This window comes from Sapajus apella, unplaced genomic scaffold, assembly GCF_009761245.1.
Source record: "Sapajus apella isolate SASKATOON/1434 unplaced genomic scaffold, GSC_monkey_1.0 scaffold58, whole genome shotgun sequence".
NCBI lineage: Eukaryota > Metazoa > Chordata > Mammalia > Primates > Cebidae > Sapajus > Sapajus apella.
In genome coordinates, this window is record NW_022436998.1 from 10,625,989 (window position 1) to 10,647,002 (window position 21,014).

Consider the following 21,014-nt stretch of genomic DNA (forward strand, 5'->3'; position numbering starts at 1 on the left):
ACTTTTGGATGGAGTCCAGAGGATTAAACTTCCTCTGCAGGGTCCAGCCAGTAGCAATTGCCCAACCAGGTTTCCTTAGGTCACTCCCTGGGCTTTTGTGTGGACACATCAGAAGAAGTGAGCTCTATGGAAACTCATGTTAAGTTCAGTTGTGAGTATCTGCCAGGAGGGCTGCTGGGAAAACCTGTGGACATTTTCATCTAGTGATGAGCTCTTACTCTACCAAACTGTGAACTTCTCAGCACAGGGCTGTGTGCTGCTTATCATTGTGCCCACCCAGTATAGCCCTAGCACAGAACAGGTACTAGCAAAAGGCCAGGAATGACAGAACAAGAAGGAGTCACCTGTTAACAAGGAGGACATCTCCCAGCTCCTAGAACCCAGGTCCCAAGACCTCTGACGATGGAAGGAGAAACTGTGACATGGCTTTGCTTTGTACAGACCCAAGGCAATTCTCTGTCCCCGCATGCCTGTGGTAATAGGATGTTCCACTCGCCACCTCTGAGATAGACCCTGCAGTATTGTTGAAACTGTGATCTTGGTTCCCAGGAGGGAGAGGTCAGGCTCTGCATGAGGGATCCTTTGTATCCGTCACTAGCTCTGCTTCAGGCTCAGCCTTCTGGCTCTGGGCACTGGCTTGGCACTGACTCCTGACCCCTGGGCTTAGGAGATCAGCTCATTTTTCTGGGCTTTGTCCTTGGCACTATGTAAAGGTTGGAGCTGGGAGTTTAGCTGTGACCCCCAATCTCATCCACTTCTTGCAGGTTCCTTGGTCAAGCTCCAGGTACAGGAGTGTGGGCTGCAGGTTACAGGCTCTTCCCCTGTTCTGGTCACTCCCTGATGAACAGACCCTCTCTGCCTTCTGAGCTCAGGAGGTGCTTTCGGAATTATAGGCTCAAGGCTGATTGTGTAAATCTTTGATTGTGACTTTGGAGTAAGAGATGGACCCTAGGCTCAGAGTTCTTCCTGATGTTAGGGAGACCCTGAGGAGCTAAGTGTGAGACGAAGGTGATGATTTAAGGCCCCAAATAGGTGGAGAGTAAGGGAGGAGTGAAATGGAAACCACTGGATCAGCATTTGCTTGGTCATGTCAGGGCCTGCTTCCTCCCAAGCTGGCTCAAGTTCCAGAAGTGACCTCACCTGCCCCAGGCCAGCATTGCTCCTTCCTGAGATGGGTCATCCTTAGTAGTCACCTCACTTGTCTGAGATTCAGTTTTCTCATCTGCGGCATTGGAATCTGAATAGCACCTATGTGGAAGGAGTTTCTGTCCTATTGAGATGCCGTGACTTCCTCAGCATTTACCACATTGACTTATAGGGGGAAGGATCCCTCCCAGGGCAGAACATGGCCTAAATCAGGTATACTTTTTGATCTGTACTTTCTTTAACTCAAATGAAATTTTGTTTTATTTTTTAATCCTTTTTGTCTTGCTGCTCTTGTAGTTACATATGATCTAGCATTTTATATCATATAAATCATATGTATATCAAATAAATATTATCAAGGCTTCTTTTTTTAGTAAGACTATAAATCCACATTCCAAAATATGTCAGGGCTTTTGATATTTCTCCCTCAGAGTCTTAAGTTATTTTCTGATACTGTTAATATTGCCTGATTTTCCAGAATTTTTATATCTCAGAGCTTTGAATTTATGAAGTTACAAAAAATTCACATATAAAACAAGCCAAGAATTTCAGAAGCTGTATATATGTGGAATTGCTGAATATATCATGGACATTCTGGAGCTATTCACTGGAATTATAAAAAATAAAAATTACCTATCCATCTACAATGACCATTTTGTAATGTCACAGTAACGTTCAGGTACCAAGTAAAAGGGGGGAAAGTAAAAAATCCGCCACCCCATAACTCAGTACAACCTAGTTCTGATTGAGTATTTTTCTCGAAGTCTCCTTACCAATACTTTTTCTTATTTTATTCTTTAATCCAAACATTAAAAAGTCATTGATTTTTCTTTGCAACATCTTATGTTTTTGTAGCTTTATTTGTAGATCCATAGGCTCTTCTCAGGCATCGTGACTTCAACCCTAGGCATCTGTAGTAGCCCCTGACACATCTGCTCATCCTCCCTCACTGGTCCTTGTTGCCATCTATTCTGCTTCCACTGCTGTGTGAATCTGCCCATTGTATGCTTTACACACCGTATTAGTTCGTTTTCACATGGCTATAAAGAACCACCTGAGACTGGGAAATTTATAAAGAAAAAAGGTTTAATTGACCCACAGTTCCACGTGACTGTGGAATTGTAAGTCAATTGAAATTTTTCTCAGGAAACTTATAATCGTGTCGGAAGGTGAAAGGGAAGCAAGGCATATCTTAAAAGTGTCAGGAGAGAGAGAGAGCGAGGGAGAGGTGAACTGTCAAACACCTTTAAACCATGAGATCTGGTGAGAACTCACTCACTATCATGAGAACAGCATGGGGGAAATGGTCCCCATGATCCAATCACCTCCCACCAGCACCCTCCTTTGACATGTGGAGATTTTAATTTGGGATGAGATTTGTATGGGGACACAGAACAGAATGGTATCACACACTGTTGTTGCTCCTTTAAAAAGCAGTGCAAAATGTAAGCATTATTCCCAAGGTCTTCTATAATCTAGTCCATATTAACTGCTTTTCTTTATTGCTTTTTCTTTATTGTGACTCTGAAATAAACTCAGTGTTCATCCTGGTAGGACAGTCCATTCAGATTTCCATGTGCTGGGCATTGAATATTTTTGATTCTCCAGAATCTCTTTCCTTCTGGTTCTGGTAAATGAATCCCTCTTTTCTGTGGTAAACTGTTTCTATGTGGTTCAGCTGATTTGCACCCCCTTTATCACATCAAAAAATGATATAAATTTATGTTCAGTCCATATATTGCCCGTAGATCACCATGATTATTTCAGTGATGATGTATTTATCAGGAAAGGTTTGTGTTTCCTAGTATTCATTACATAGACTCAGGGAAAAAGACTGTAAGGAAAGTACAGGCTGGAGACAAATAGCACCATCATTCTGGCTTCTTAGAGAACCTTTTTGAGAATTAAGGCAACAGGTAGACAGAATAAGAGCTGAGAGATAGAAGAAGAGATAGAGCCCCAGTCATATTAGGTATTATTCTCTGTGAACAGAAATCATCTTTACAAAACACTGTGGAACTAACAGTAGTCTGGGAAAATTGGTAGGAATATTAGGAAATGTTTGATTCTTATGACCGTCTTTTTTGGCAGGGACTGAGTTTAGCTCTTGTTGCCCAGGCTGGAGTGCAGTGGTGATCTTGGCTCACTTCAACCTCTGCCTCTCAGGTTCAAGCGATTATTGTGCCTCAGCCTTCCGAGTAGCTGGGATTAGAGATGCACACCACAATACCGGGCTAATTTTTGTATTTTTAGTAGAAACTGGGTTTTACCATATTGGCCAGGCTGGTCTAAAACTCCTGACCTCAGGTGATCTACCTGCCTCAGCCTCCCAGGGTGCTGGGATTATAGGCAGGAGCCACTGTGCCCAGCCAGCAGGTCTTTTCCAAACCCAAAACCTAATCCTTCTTCCCTGTTCATGGACCCAACTACATTTCCTAGCACACTTTGATGTTAGAGATGGCTATGTGACTTTGTTCTAGTCAATGGAGTGTGAACTAGAGTCTTGCATCACCTACAGACTTGTCCCATTAAATACCACTTGTGAATCTCCACGTTCATTTTTCCTCCAAAGTCAAAATGTGAATGTTCTATTTTTATCATATACTTTTGTTGTTTTTAGTATATTGATAAAATTATGCAGTCATCACCACTATCTAATTCCAGCATATTTTTATCACCTCAAAAGAAACCTTGTACCCATTAGCAGTCATTCCCATTCACCCTTTTACTCAGCCCTTGGCAACCACTGATTTACTTTCTCTCTCTATTGATTTGCCTATCCTTGATATTTGATAGAAATATAATAATATAGTATCTGGCGTTTTTTTTCTTTTTGGCTTCTTTCACATAACATTAGGTTTTCAAGATTCTCCCATGGTGTAGAATGAATCAATACTTCATTTCTTCTTATGGCTTAATAATACTCCATTTTGTAGATATACTACATTTGTTTTTCCATTTTCCAGTTAATAGATTTTAAGATTGTTTTCACTACTGGGCTATTGTGATTAATATTGCTATGAAAATTTGTGTACAAGTGTTTGTGTGGATGTGTGTTTTTAGTACTATTGAATCTGGACTGAGGAATTGAATTGCTGTATCATATAGAGATTCTACATTTAATCTTTTTATTTATTTCTTCCAGAGAGAGTCTCACTCTGTTGCCAGGGTAGAGCGCAGTGGTGCGATTGTGGCTCTCTGCAGCCTCAAACTCCTATCTCAGCCTCTAAAGCAGCTCAGGCTTCAGGTATGAACCACCATGTCCAGATATTATTTAATTTTTTTTTTTTTTTTTTTTTGTAGAGATGAGGTCTTCCTATGTTTCCCAGGCTGGTCTCAAATTTCTGGCCTCAAGTGATCCTCCTGCCTTGTCCTCCCAAAGTGCTGGGATTACAGGTGTGATCCAGTGCACGTGGCCTATGTTTAACATTTTGAGGAACTTTTCAAACTGTTTTCCAAATTGACTGTGGCGTTGTACATTCCTACTAGCAAGATATGGATTCTAGTTTCTCCATATCTTCAGCAATACTTGTTAATACAGCTGACCCTTGAACAATGTGGGAGTTAGGGATGCCACCCCCTGTGTAGTTGAAAATTCACGTGTAACTTTTGACTCCCTTGGAACTTAACTACTAAAAGCCTACTGTTGACCAAAAGCCTCACCAATAACACAGTCAATTAACACATATTCTGTGTGTTGTATGTATTCTATATTCTTACAATAGAGTAAGCTAGAGAAGAGAAAATATTATATACAAAATCATAAGGCAGAGAAAGTATATTTGCTACTCATTAAGTAAAAGTGGACCATCATAAAGACCTCCATCCTCATTGTCTTCATGTTGAACAGGCTGAGGAGGGAGAGAAGGAAGAAGGATTGGTCGTATTGTCACAGGTATGGTAGATATGGTAGAAAATCCACATATAAGTGGATCCACACAGCTTCAGCCTGTGTTGTTCGAGGGTCAACTATGTACGTTTTGTTTATTATAGTCATCCCAGTGGATGTGAAGGGGCATCTCAAGGAATGTTGTAGAATATTTTTTATTAATGAAAGTGATAAAAATACAACATACCAGACCTTCTAAGGTATAACTGAAGTAGTGCTTACAGAGACATTTATAGCTATAAATGACTATATTTTTTTAAAAGAGGAAGATCTCAAATTAATTAAGCATTCACCTTAAGTAACTAGATAAATAAGAAAATATGAAACTAAGCAAGCAGAAGGAAGGAAATAATAAAGATTAGAGAATAAAAATAGATTATAAAGAATAGAGAATAAAGTAAATGAAATAGAGAATAGAAAAACAATAGAGAAAATCACCAAAATCAAAATTGTTTCTGTGAAAAGACCAACAGAGGTAACAACCCTTTAGCTAGAATAAACGAGAAAAGAGAATACTCAAAATACAAAAATCAGAAATAAAAGGACAGTAGTATAGAACTTATTTATAGGAATAAAGGATTTTAAGGGCCTAATATGAACAAGAAGTTTATATCAACAAATTGGGAAATTTAAATAAAAATAACACCAATTGTTGAAACTAACTTAGAAATATAAATATCTGAATTAACATATAACAAGTAAAGTGATCGATTTAATTTAAAAAACTTTCCACATAAAAGGATCAGGCCGTGAAGGCTTCAATGATGACTTCTACCAAACATTTAAATATTGAAGAATTTATCAATTTTTCACAAATTCCTCCAAAATATGGCAGAGGAAGAAATGCTTCCCAATTGATTCTATAAGGTCAGTATTACCATAGTACCAAAATCAAAAAATTACAAAAATAAAATTTCAGAACAATATGTCTTACGAATATTGACAAGAAAATATAAACAGCACAAATCCAGCAACATATAGAAAAGGATATAGCATGACAAAGTGGGATACATGTACAATGAATAGTCTTTTATCCCTCACCCCCCCACCCTTTTTCCCAAGTCCCTAAAGTTTATTGTATCATTCTTATGCCTTTGTGTCCTCATAGCTTAGCTCTCGTTTAGAAGTGAGAACACACAATGCTTGGTTTTCCATTCTTGAGTTACTTCACTTAGAATAATAATCTCCAATTCCATCCTGGTTGTTGCAGATGCCATTATTTCATTCCCATTTATTGCTGAGTAGTATTCCATGGTGTGTGTGTGTGTGTGTGTGTGTGTGTGTGTGTGCACGTGTGTATGTGTGTGCGTGTGTAAACAATTTATCCACTCATTGATTAATGGTCATTTGGGCTGGTTCCATCTTTTTGCAATTGTGAATTGTGCTGCTAAAAACATGAGTGTGCAAGGATTTTATTCATATAATGATTTATTTTCCTTTGGGTAGATACCCAGTAGTGGGATTGCTGGATCAAATGGGAGTTCTACCTTCTCTATAGTTTTGCATTGCGATTGTACTAGTTTACATTCCCACAAGCAGTGTAAAAGTGTTCCCTTTTCACCACATCCTCACCATCTATTATTTTTTGATATTTTGATTATGGCCATTCTTGCAGGAGTAAGATGGTATTGCATTGTGGTTTTGATTTGCATTTCCCTGATTGTTAGTGATATTGGGCAGTTATTCATATGTTTCTTGGTCATTTGTGAATCTTCTTTGGAGAATTGTCTGTTTATATCCTTAGCCTGCTTTTTGGTAGTATTGTTTGTGTTTTGCTTGCTGATTTGAGTTTCTTATAGATTCTGGAGAGTAGTCCTTTGTCAGATATTTAGATTGCAAAGATTTTCTCCTACTCTGTGCATTGTTACATTTTTTCTCTCTCTTTTAAGAATAATATGAGTTTTGTTGACAAGCACAATTTTTTAACTGGTGTCCTAATAGAAAAACGTATTCCATTGGTTGTAAAAACAGAAAACATGTGTATCCCTAAGAAATACTCATAAACCAAGTAACTTTCCTACCCAGCAATGATTCAGAGATATTCTTGTAAAACTACTCACCTAAAGAATTCAGACCAGATTAATAATAATCCGAAGCTTTCCCTGTCAGAATGAACTTTAAATAAAAAGGGGAAGATATATGCAAAGCATTAAGCTTAAATGAGTGAATACAATTTCCTCTTGATATTAACACATATGTAATTCTCACTTGAAAGTTTTTTAAATAAGAAATATACAGATTAATGTCAGCAACAACATTTTCTTGGATCTTCTAAATGGAAATAGTTAAACAAATAACTGTCCAGTATTTATTGTGAAGTGATATAATTAATTAATAAATGTATCTCTTTATATAGACAGACACATATGCATATGTCTATATAAAGATAGAATATGTGTTCATTAGTATTGTAAAATACATTTAATTGTGTGACACAGTTTAATAGGGTACCGTAGCCTTACCATCATTCACTTACTCCTGGATGTTTATCTACCAATTTTGAAGGAGAAAAAATATTAAAATAATTACTTTGGATAATAAGCAAAGTTGTCAAGGCAAGAACCTTTTTATCCTACTTAGACGTTAAGGCTTTAAGTATGTCACTTACATATGTATACAACATACTTCTAATGTGAATTTAGATCTGGAATGCAATGTACTATTTTATTTGCTTTCCATTTGCAAATGAGCTGTTCCTCCTTTTACAGTTGCGTTGCTTGACATTTCCTTTATTACAGTTGACATAATTAAAATAACTATTTTACATGTAGTTATGATATATTATAGTAATTCAAGCTAATGCTTTCACTAAAGTTCTTATTACAGTTGTTCAAATATTGATTTTAATATAAAAAACTTAACATTTCAAAAACTAAAATGTCTGCAATTATTATCCTTAGTAAGTTGGTAATGAACAATGCAGGGTTTTGAAATGTGCAGTAAATTTTTAAATAATAAACATGGATGAGAAAAAGCTCCAAACTTCAACAATGTTTGTATGTTGTGGAATGTATTACTAGTGACACATACATTTAAAAAAAAAAAGAAAATTATCATAAAAATGATAACTTAGTAACATGTGTACAGATCTAGATATATTAAAATTTACTGCAAATGGCTAACTATAACATCTCCAATAGTCTGAAAATTTTAAAAAGCTCCTCTGACTTTAACACAATCATCAGTATGTCCTGGTTACTATTGCTACATAATAAATCATCTTGAATTGACTAACACAACAGCCATTTTATTATGGTCAAATATCCTGTAGTTCAGTATACAGAAATTGAGGCTTTCGTTTTTGGGGTTTCAGGGAGGTGTTTTCTGGTCTTTTGGGTCTACTCGTGCTCCTTCAGGAGGGCTGCAGTTCTTACGGCACACACGGAGCTCTCATTTGGTGTTTGGCTTAATTCCTGGTGCCTGGATTTCTGGAGAGAGGCTTGATCAATGTGGCCAAGAGCATCCTTTTCTACCCATGTTGGAGAGGTCGCTAAGTGGATCTGGCCCCCACAATGGAGAAGCAGCTTTTCACCTTGATGCTCAAATGTCTGTACTTAACCACCTACCTGCCCTGCACCCTTTTCACCGGCTGAGATTCCCAGCAAGCAACAGGCTCCCATCCTGGACTCCAGGGAGCTACTCTTCCCCTCACCTCTACCTGCAAAGCTGTTGCCCTCACTCCCAGATCACAGTCACAATACCTAGACTTCAAATCACCGAGTGGGGTCCAAGGAGGCGGGACTGTAAGGAACATGTCCTGCAGGCATTACCGTCACTGTCCTCATGATTGGGGTGGGAAGAAAAGAGTCCTCTACTTCCAATTTGTGGGCTTTCTGGGCATTGAGGGAGGCAAACAAAAACAAAACCAACCAAATAAAAAATAACTATTACCTGAATTATTATGAAACTTCAGAGAAAACTATTTATTTGAAGAAAATAAAATATGATTTATGTTGTTGAGTTTCCATTGCCAGAAAGTTTCCAGTGTCCTTACTTCAATTTTTTTTTTCTCCATAAAGTTTGGTCAGAATCAGAGAGTAACATCTAGATCAGTGCTTCTTGTACCATATGGGTGAAGAATCTTTTATTAATTTGTTTGATTTCCTGACTGACAGTTTTATAAAATGCCTTATTAGAAAAAATTAAAAATTAAAGAAATAAAAAGGCAAGCCCAATTTTAGGCTGTTAAAAATGCAATATTTTTATTGTATTTTTATTGCATTTTTTATTGTATTTATTAAAAATACAATATTTTTAACAGCCTAAAATTGCATTTCAATAAATGTAATCAAAGCAACATAACAGGAATAAAATAATTACACAAATTGAACACATTATTCATAGAAATAAGCATATTTGCAATTAATATAGGTAATTTTACTAAACTTATTTTTATGTCATTCTGTAAACATAATTATTATGTTATGAAAAATACCAATCTCCTATATTAGAATACCTCTAAGAGCACTTTAAATAAATGCTGTGTTTATCAATATTTAAACATTTTAATGTGTCAAAAAGTTGCATCTTACCTATGGACTTTTCTGATCTGGGCTGAGCGGGGGTGACAACATGGCTCACAGGACATGTGTAATATGTTTATATGATTTAGTTTAATAGCACTTATAGTGGAGAAACTCCTCAGAGATTTTTAAAGCAATTTTATTAAGCTCTAGATATTTATTTCAATGACAACTCCAATGAGTTAACCTCCTAAGTTACAGTTATATTGAAATTATTTTTCAAAGGAAATGCACTAGAGGTTTACTAGAGGTTACAGTTGCAGAACCAGTCTTAAAATATGCCACACTGTAAGGTGGTCCTACTGTGCATGACTAATGCTGGGTCAGACCCAGAAAACCCTAGTCAATTGTAAGAGAGCAAGTCTCTACCCTATTCTCTACCTTACTCAACTACAGGGGTCCACTGATCACATGTGGAGGTCCTGGAAATGTCAAATTGCTTTAGGAATATGTACCTGAGTCTCAACTTTGATGTTACTCCCTTTATCAAGTAATACTGGATTACCGAGTGTTCAACACAAAAGGAAATATCTTTCTGATTTTCGCTCCGGTTTGAGCATCTACCTTAATCATATTCACTCAATTAATGAATTTTGCCCACGTCTTTTACACAAAAGAACTCTGAATTTAAAATTCAGGCATGGTGTTATTCACTCACACATGTCCACATCCCAAATCAGATCCACAAAGAAGTGAAATACTCTGCAAACTCAAATGCCCCTTGCTTAGTTTTTGTCTCAGTTGATTTTCATTTTCGTTATCCATCAGAAGCCTTAGAGTTCTCACTCTATAAATTATGTTTATGAGAGCACTGTGAACTCTCAGGTTAGACCCCTCTCCATGCAGCTCTGGCTCTGGCAGAAATGCCAGTATTACATTGTAGCCCATGGCGGTCTCTGGGGGTCTACTGTCCTCAGCACCACACGAGTCGGTAGTCACCACCTCCCAAGTCAGTCGCCCTCAGCCCTGGAGCAGCAGCTCACCCTCTGCCTACTGCAGATCTCCCAGGCTGGGAGTCCTGGCCCCAAACCCGCACGCTTCCTGGGTGCTGACCTGCTCCTAAGTTATTAAGTGACTCTGTCCTCATGCCTGAAGGAATGGACTTTTAAACAGTCCCTTTGTCCAAAGAAGCAAGAGTTGTGCTTTTTGGTGGTGGGAATCTATAGGACTCCCCATGCCATGTGCTCTTCCTGGTGAACTCAGAGACCAGGGACTGTGAGGTGAGCTCCAAGCTTGCCGGAGGAACAGGAGGCTCTTCTAGAATTTGGTGGTAGTGCTGACAGGTGATTGTTTCTCACTGCTGAAAGCGCCAGAGCCCTCACTTTCTGAACTGGTAGTTCTGGTTTCCTCACGGACTTAAGCCTGTTCTTGCAACATTAAAGTTTTCTTCTCTCCTGGGAAAAATACAGCATTTCATTGTGCCTCCCAGTGGTGCTTCTGCCCTTTGAGGTCTCTGCCGGGGCGGAGCTGCGCCTGGTGGTAGGATCACCTGGCGCTCGGGGATGGGTGCTGACAGGCAGGCACAAGGGAAGGAACCGCTGTCCTGTGCTTCCAGGTGACGTTTTGCCAGGGGAAAGGGTCCTGCAAGGGAGCGGAAAAAGTCAAGACCTCCAGGAACGTGTGTGTCTCACACCAGAATCTTTAATGCCTTCAAATCACAGACCAAGTTTCTTTTTTTCGAGGACTTGAGTATGGCCAGGGTTTATTGACACAGAAATAAAAACAGACGGTTCCTTCAGTTCGCTGAGGTCCTGAAACAACAATGTTCTCAAGATGCTCAATGTAAAGATTTTCTTTTTGGTGTGTTTCTTCTCTTAAGGAGATATTGATAAGTTTGAGAGAGCTACTGGATTGCATTTGCTGATGTCTTAAGTTATTTTGCATGTAGGTTCTTCAGTAGTATTAGTCTGCATTTCCTCTAAGCCATAAGATTTTGATATCAACGATATGCTTACCTTAAAGCGAGTTGGGAATGTCTCCCTCTCCCACATTTTTTTTCAGTTACTTATTGAAAGAGTCCATGTAAGATTGGTATTATTTCTCCCTCAAATGTTAAAATTCACTAGCAAAATCTTGTGTACTAGAAGATTTCTTTATAACATGACCTTTAATGACAAATTCAATTCCTTTAATGAATTTTGAACTGTACAGATTTTCTGTTTCTCTGTTGGTCCAAATTGGTAAGTTGTGTTTTTCAAAAAATTTGCAGAGCAGTTTGTCCATTTCATCTACGTTATCAAATATAATGGCATAAAATTGTTCCTAATATTCCTTCACCTTTTGCTAGCTGTAGTATCTGTAATGATGTTCCCCTTTTCATTTTTTACAGTTTTTCACTCTCTCTCTCATTCCCTTTCCCCCCTCCTCTCCCATGTTTCCTTTCTTCCTCTCTCCCTCTTTTTCTCCTGTCTCCCTCTGTTTTGATCAGTCTTGTACTACTAGATGTTTATCAGTTATATTAATCTTTTAACTTCTTTAACTACATCTCCAAATTATGATATGTTGGGGTTTCCTTATCATTTGGTTGAACATATTTTTGTTATCATTGTGACTTCATCTTTTATCCATGAGTTATTTTAAATTTTACAATTTTTTAAATTTTTTGAACACGATTGTTTATTTTTGTCACAGATCTTTAGTTTAATTCTGTTGTAGTAATAGACCATATTTTATGTGATTTTCATCACTTGAAATGTATTAGGGTTTACTGTTATGGCCTGAAGCAGGGTTTGACATTTTTATTTTTCTGTAAAAGTCTAGATAATAAATTTTTTAGGTTCAGTGAGCCAAATGATCTTCGTTTCAACTAATTCAACCCTGCTGTTGTAGTACATAATGAATTAACATGGTTGTGTTTCAATAAAACTTTATCTGCATTGCAGGTATCAGGCCAGATTGGGCTGCAGGCTGTAGTTTGCTGACCCCTGCATTGCTGAATGGAATTCATGCTAGTTACAGACTAACAACTTTTAGATTATTTGAACGTAAAAGAGAAATAAACTTATACTGAGTTATTTCTACAATTTATATCCTAACAGTTCTAACCAATATCCTTATAATCTACTTTGTTTTTGTTTGTTCAACATACATTTCTCATTCAGTAGGAAACACCTAATTTTTCCCTCCTATTTTAAGTCCAGATAGCTTGGGTAAGATTGATTCCAGCCCCTAGAACTGGGGAGGAATAATTGATTCAGGACTGATCAATTCAAGTATTACATCTACTTGGACACTGTTGGTTACGTGGCCTCTGAGTCACCCTAATAAAACACAGTGCTGGGATTCTGGCTGAAAGTGTGGGAAAGAGGACTTTTCTTTCTAGTTAAGTTGCTAAACTGAGAATGTGATATTGAGAGGAATAGTCTGAACAGGAATTCAGTACACAAGAAATAGAACTGACACAAAGCTGTCAGAAAGACAGGAGCAGATTATTTATTATCTACTTATGCCTCGGAATCTAGTCATCCCTGACCAGACACTCCTGGACTTTGATGACTAGAACCACTAGGCCCCACTCCCTGTTTTTGGTGTGTGTTTGTTTAATCAAGTTTGTTTACTCACTTGCAATGCAAAGATTTCTGAAAAGTAATTATTTACAAAAAGTATCGTGTACATCATTTATCTAAATTCTCAAAATGACCCCATTATTTAGGTAGGACAGCAAATGTATATTATTCAGTCTTTCCTTACACAATGCTTAGTGCAATCTCAAGAAAACATGTCTGCTAAATTAAAGTAGAATGAAGGAGGTGATTGACCATGGTTAATAACTGATTTAATTTTATTCAACAGGATAGAACTTACCAATTGATACATCTTGTTCTCTTTTAGAGCAATTTCAATAAATGGATGTGACATTTCTCAATTCACTCAAAAGATACTTCTTGAAAATTGTCTTCACAGACCTAAGCTTTAATATAATTGTCTGCTTAGTTTTTTTGTGCTTAGTTGTGATGAATCTTCACCCTATAAAGTATGAATTAATTTACATAAATAGCCAAAGTTTATAGAACCAAGTTTCTATTTAGAAATTTTATTTACGCTCTTCTATTTAATTTAGAATATCCTCCTTTTGTATTGCCAAGATGTCTAATAGCAGCCTCATGATCACATTCTCACAGTTTAGCAACCTAACTAGAAAAAGTTTTCTTTCTCATACTTTCAGCAAAAATTCCGGCATTGTGTTTCATTAGGATGACTCAGAGGTCAGGTGACCACCTAGTAATAAAGAAAATAACCTAGCTGGGTGGGGTGGCTCATGTTCTTAATCCCAGAACTTAGCAAGGCCAAGGCGGGCAGATTAACTGAAGCCAAGAGTTTGAGACCAGCCTGGGCAGCATGGCAAAATCCCGTCACTACAAAAAATACAAAAATTAGCCTAGCACAATGGCTGGCACCTGTAGTCTCAGTTACTTAGGAGGCTGAGGTGGGAGGTTCTCTTGAGCCTAGGAGATGGAGGTTACAGTGAACCAGAGAATGCATCACTTCATTCCAGCATGGGCAACAGAGTGAGACTCTGTCTCAAACAAGAAAAAAAAGGAAGAAAAGAAAATAGGTCAATAGGTTGAATTGTAAGAAAAGAAGAGGAGGATAGCAATAACGTTTATGAAGTATTTATGATGTACATTATACATACATACCTGCTAGTATTTACTGGGTACCGACCTTGACCCAGACACATTACTAAGTGCTTTACATACAGTTCTTTATTAGTCCTTATAAGACTCTATTAGGTAGGCATTAATATTATTGGTATCCACATCCTAAATTATATACATTTCCTATGGTCGCAGTCTTTAAGTGCTAGAGACACTATTCAAACTGAGAATTAACTGTGACTCCAAAGACTAACATTTGCCTTCCCACCATTCTGCCTCTCTGCAATTAATTTTTAGTTTGAAGCCAGAGTGTAACCACAAAGTGAAGAGGCTTACTTTCTCTTGGGCTTTTCAAAAAGTGTCAAGCCATAGAGTTTAAACGTAAATATTAGGGTTATTGGGGAAGCAGAGGTTAGCAGAATGCATGCAGTTGGTCTCCTAGCTCTCATCACAGAAAAGGGGGCTTGGTGCAGCTGGATGCACCTTGTGGGGTGCTCCAGGAGAGGGAGTCACCTCTCTCACGATGCAACTTTCATATTGATAGAGAAGTTGGGAGGTAGCAGGAATACTCCAGTTGACCATGTGACAATGGGAGATTTTTGTTTGTTTGTTTGTTTTTGAGACAGAGTCTCACTTTGTTGCCCAGGCTAGAGTGCAATGGTGCAATCTGGGCTCACTGCAACCTCCACCTCCCCGGTTCAAGCAATTCTGCTGTCTCAGCCTCCAGAGCAGCTGGGATTACAGGCACATGCCACCTGGCTTGGCTAATTTTTTGTATTTTTAGTAGAGTTGGGTTTTTACCATGTTGGCCAGGCTGGTCTTGAACTCCTGACCTCAAGTGCTCCACCCGTCTTGGCCTCCCAAAGTGCTGGAATTACAGGCATGAGCCACCGTGCCTGGCCTGGGAGATTTTTAATTAGGAGAAATGACCTTGTTGGAAAAAGCCAATGACTGATATTCAAATGTCATTTAGAGCCTTTGCAAATCAGTACTGGTCCTTACTGATCAGCCTGCTGCCCTTCAGCTGAGCTGCCTCAGTTTTGTGCAACCACATCAGAGTGGAGGAAGAATCCTATCAGAACTGGTTTACGGAGGGTCCGTGCATCCTTATTGTATGCGTAGCTTCTTCAGGTGACTATGCAATTTAAATGCATGTTTGCCTTATATTCATTCCCTTTATTTTATCATCTTACCTCCTATTTTCTACTCTAACCCTCACAGCATGTTTCTTGTTTGCTAATCCAGCTTTGAGTTCTTCAGGTTCCACTCAGCTTCTCCAAGGCATACAGGGATCAATATTTCAGTGCATGCATGCATGAGCCAATATGACTCTGCCCACGGGAACCTCTGGTTTATGTATGGCAGGAGTGGCAGGGCTCCTGTGGCCCACATACCAAAGCAATATTTGGTAAACAGACCCCAAACAGAGCCAAATTCCCCCTAGATTAATAAAGAATATGAATAACTCTCTGAAGATTTGTGGGCAAGGGTTCACAAGTTAGTTAACACTACATCAAACTTATCATTAGAAAGCTATCATGTTACCTTTCCAGCCAATTATTTTTCACTTTCCTTGTACTATTTTCTCTCAGATTATCAGAATGTACTCCATGAGCCTGACCAATTCTTTTCTTACTTATCATGTGAGTATTCCACTCAATGAAACTGAAACCCCCAAAATTGTGCCCATCTATTGTTCACGAAGCCTGCACCTTGTGGGCACTTAGCTTATTCCTCTATTTCTGCGAAGGATGTTCTTTGCTGCTTTTAGTTCTTGGTGACTTGCTCCTTAGCTTGTCTGGGCAATGTCTCCCTTTCTGTGACAGGCTTCCTCTCTTTCTTGAACATGTCAAACACTCAATAACTATTAGTTGGATACCATCCCATGCTCAGGCTACTTAGATAAGCTAATGGATATTTGAACTAGAAAGACCATTGGGGTTGAAAGTCAGGAAGCATGAACTTGTAGGCATTGTTTTATTATTTTTGTGTCCTTCCAGAGCCATCCTTCCTGACCTGTGAAATTGGGTAAGTGGGAATGATTTAGAAGGAGGATTTCCAAGACTTGTTTCAAACTTATAACAACCATTAGCATTCTTTGCAGTGTAAAATAGTACATCTGTCACAATTATTTTTACATTGTTTTGGTAAGGTATTTTATCAAAATTATATTTATAGTAGCAGATGAAGATGATTATTTGTTTCAACAAAGTTCTAGAAAGATCTCTGCACACCACCTTTTCATTTATTTTCTACTTTTGTACAGAAAAAGTATAAATAGAGGACACATTTACCTTGTTACTTTCAAGTAACATTGGCAATTATTGTAGAAATCGGCTTTCTTTGTAGAAAAACAGATTTAATAAAGATCAAAACTACGTTAGAAAATTTCCTTTATCAACACTTTCATAAAAAAACAGCAAGTTAGTTAAATTTTCCAGTCTCCTGATGTAACTAAATGTTCCCTGTGGATTCCATTTCACTTTTGTTTAAAAGGGTATTAAAAAGGTAAGCATATTTTCTGCAACCATACGAAGCCATTTAGTAATAATTTATGCTGAAGTGGGAAACTCACATAAAAGAATCAGTTTTCGATATGAAAAAGAATAACTTTGTAACATATAGAAAGAATATGACTTTCAAATTCTTGAAATTATAGTACAAAAGAAATCCTAAGGGGCCAAACATGGTATTCCTGGTAGATAACTACAGCAATGACATCCATATGATTAAATAAGTGTTATTTTTGGTGACAATGCATTTTCTTTTCCAACTAATCTGTGTTCCCCTGTCACACATATGTAAAATTGAATGGTTTCTGAATGTGTAATTCTATCATTCCTTTCATGGCATATCATTCTACCAGAAAACTTAGAAATATCAATATCTTTGTTGTGAAAAATATGAAAAATGACAGTATAAAGTCCTTTATGGTCCTAATCAAATATTATTTCCCTATGTCTGTGTGTACAGGTATATTGCCTAATGCATTGCAGTAATTTATTTTCAAACATTAGGAGCGAGGTAGAGATTTTATCATCACTCTTAGTCAAAAACATATATAAAAGAACAGGATTACAATTTATACCACTATTTTTTAAAATTTTTATAAAATACATTTTGGATGCAGTCAGACTTCAACAACTAGAGCCTCATGCCATTAATTCAGATAATGTGGATGAACTGAATGGAATAGCTCATGTAAATTCATAGCAAAAATGAATAAAATAATATGCTTTATAGGTGATTATGAAGCTATTTTATTCACTTTTATTCCAAAGATGTGAGTAATCACCTCGTGTCTTTGGCAGGAGGAGGAGAAAAGTAACCACTTTGAAATATGACCAGTTTTTTCTTGTAACAAAGTGCTACCCTCCACTGAAAAAGATTTTATCAGAGCCTTATCTTATGTAGACAGAAGGGCAATTACCCACTTGCAGCCACTCACAGCCTTTCTTACCTAAGTGGGGAGGAAAAGAAAGGTAAAAGCACTTGTGAAAGTCACAGCCCACATGAGAAGACCTGCTAAAAAACTGAGATTTAATCACAAGATTACAGAATTCTCTTTTCTCCCACTCCTTGCTACCAAATCAACAGGGATCTAGTATAACAGTTAATTTGTAGCCAAAAGATCTGCAAAGTTTAGACTCTATTTGAGAAGGAGTTCTTAGGGAAACCTACAGATAACACCAGAGGCAAAAACAAGGACATTAAAAGAATTGAAAGACTCTGACATCTACAGCTACAGCAAACATTGGACACAGTCCAAATCCTAGCCTGGTTAAGATATAACCTCACCCTAAAGGTCTATGTGTCTCAGTTGTTTTTTCCAAATATATGTGTATAGCTTTCAACAATAACAAAAAATTCAAGGCATGCTAAAAAGCAGAAAAAACACAGAAAAGACAAAGCAAGCATTAGACAAGGTCAGATATGACAGAAATGTTGGACTTAGAGATGAAATGTAAAATAACTATGATTTATATTTTAAGCGTCCTAATGGAAAAAAAGTAGACAATGTGTAAAAACAGAGATAATCTAAGCAGAAATTTGATATTGAGTAATAGACATAAGAAAAACAACTTTAGGGCTGTGGTTGGGATTAAATAAGATACATTTTATAAATGTCTACTGCAGTGCCTGGATTATAGCATTTCTTCAAAAAAGTTTTCTTTCTTCTGCAAATATTTTCTAATCACCTACTTTAGGTCCTTTGTCAGTTAAGACAGTTTAAATTAGAACACGAAGTCTCCTAAATTGTGCCTATGTCTCAGTAGATGCCTAGTAGCTATAATGCTGTATTGAACAGACTTGGATATTTTCCCCAAAGCGTAAGATTTTTGCTTATAGTGAAATGGAATAAACATATATGCACATAAAAATACGCTCTACATATGAGCAGGAGGAAAGTCAGAGCCGTGGGGTATTATAGTACAGGGTGACTGTCAAGGGCTGACTAGCGCTATAGTACGGGGTGACCATCAAGGGCTGACAAGCGCTATAGTGCGGGGTGACCGTCAAGGGCTGATAAGCGCTATAGTGCGGGGTGACCGTCAAGGGCTGACAAGCGCTATAGTGCGGGGTGACCGTCAAGGGCTGACAAGCGTTATAGTATGGGGTGACCGTCAAGAGCTGACAAGATGGCAAAGCCCCCACAAAAGAGATGAGGCTAAAGCTGGGTATTGGGAGCATCTGGACACACATACCCCATAGGGAAGGTTATTCCAGACCTGGAGAATTCCCTAAGCAAATTAGCAGAGAAGAGTAAGCAAGGTATGTTCTGATAAGTTAATAAATGAAGCTGACTTGAAAGGAAAATTAACAGAATACAGAGTAAGAGTGGCTGCCTGGTAAATAAGAATTGGTTTGAGGATTACCTCAAGTGCTTAATCAGTTTGGATTTGAAGGCCTTGGAGCATTTTAAGTGACAGATAAAATAAGTATTTTAAAAAATTAGTCTTGAGCAGAATTGATTTGGCTTCAGAATGTCTGAAAGTAAACATTATGAAGTTGTAATGTATGAAAGTCTCTTGATAAAATCTTAGCATTAATTGAAAATATTTGGTATGTTTTCTTGTCATGATGTGTTTGAATCAGGAAAGTATTGTTTCCTGAATCAGAAAGTCAACATAAACGCAGTAGAGTCTGATATTTGAGAATTACTGGTTAACTTGAAAATCTTCATGACCATTTTTTTTTCTGGCAACTAGAGCTGAAGGGATAATTGGCTCATAGAGTAAAAACTGAATTTAAGAGGAGAAGGAAGAACTAGGATTTTGGATGCTCTTTTCATCCCTCATAAATATTGGAAAACTATGAGATTTTGGAATGGATCTTTGGCATCAAATAGAGCTTAACTTTAATTTTGACTATCATTTTTTTGGCTCTACTATCTTGATGCAGCTACTTATATCAATGTGGATTTCCTCATTAGTAAAAGAAAAAAAAATATGCCTGCTTCTCAGGATCATTGTATTAATGAGATATGCACACATGCCACAATGCCTGGCAAATAGTAGATGCTCAATTGATGTTATTTAGTTTTACTGTTGCTTTTGGTAAATGATGGTATCAAGTACAAAGGTCAGGTATAGAATATTCACATAATAATGGTTGAACAAATTCTTATGATGACAATCATTAGTTGTAGTTATTTTTCAAATCTCTAATAAAGAAAAGTGAAATTGTATGTGTCAAGAGAAAGCCCTGGTTGTCACCATTAGACTCCTTTTGCTTTTAATTTATTATCTAGTGATCTCTCTTCCCATGAACAGTTTTATGGCTCTTACTCTGGCTAGGGGAAAGGGCATTGGTACAGCCCACAATACACGCATATGTTCTTTAATACAAAACTTGTGTATAGGAACTATTTCTTACCACTTCCTAGACATTGAGAGTAACTTCAGGCTTATCATTTTTCCAGCTGGGGAACCTAAGGTGAGAGATTAAGTGCTTTTGCCATTACTGCTTGGAGAGATAGGGTTGTTCAGTCTCCTGAACTGTGAGCCAGAGGCTTTTTATATGGAAAGAGCATTTTGATGTGAATTGTAGTTTGTGAAATATGAATTTCAGCACCACAATACTGTAGTCCTCACTGTTAACCTCTTGTTGCACATTAAATCAAATTATTGTTACTGGAAAAACTCCATTACATTACAGAGCCAAAATTCTCAAGTTTACAAGCTTCATGTGCAAAATACATACTGCTGCCTATAGCATGGGTGAGGCTCTAAGGACATTTGCTAGAAGCTTATTTTATGGAGCCAAATTTAATCAGAATCTGGGTCACAAGAATGGATCATGACGTTAATGATCTATTCATTAGAGTCCAAGTTGTTCATTGAATGAGTAAGAGTAATATTGTATAAGATTTTTTTTAGGCCGGGCGCGGTGGCTCATGCCTATAATCCCAACACTTTGGGAGGTCGAGGCGGGTGGATCACGAGGTCAAGAGATCGAGACCATCCTGGTCAACATGGTGAAACCCCGTCTCTACTAAAACTACAAAAAATTAGCTGGGCATGGTGGCGCGTGCCTGTAATCCCAGCTACTGAGGAGGCTGAGGCAGGAGAATTGCCTGAACCCAGGAGGCGGAGGTTGCTGTGAGCCGAGATTGCGCCATTGCACTCCAGCCTGGGTAACAAGAGCGAAACTCTGTCTCAAAAAAAAAAAAAAAGATTTTTTTTTCCCAGAAATATTATTTTTCCTTATCTTCCCCAAGCAGTTCTGAATTGACCTTGGCAATGGAAACTAAAATCTCATTTGGGCCTGACAGAAAAGAGCTATGCCCTTCCAGGTGCTGAGAGTATTTTTTGCTGGCTTTGAACACTAGGTGGCAGAAATGCTCTTGATAAGATT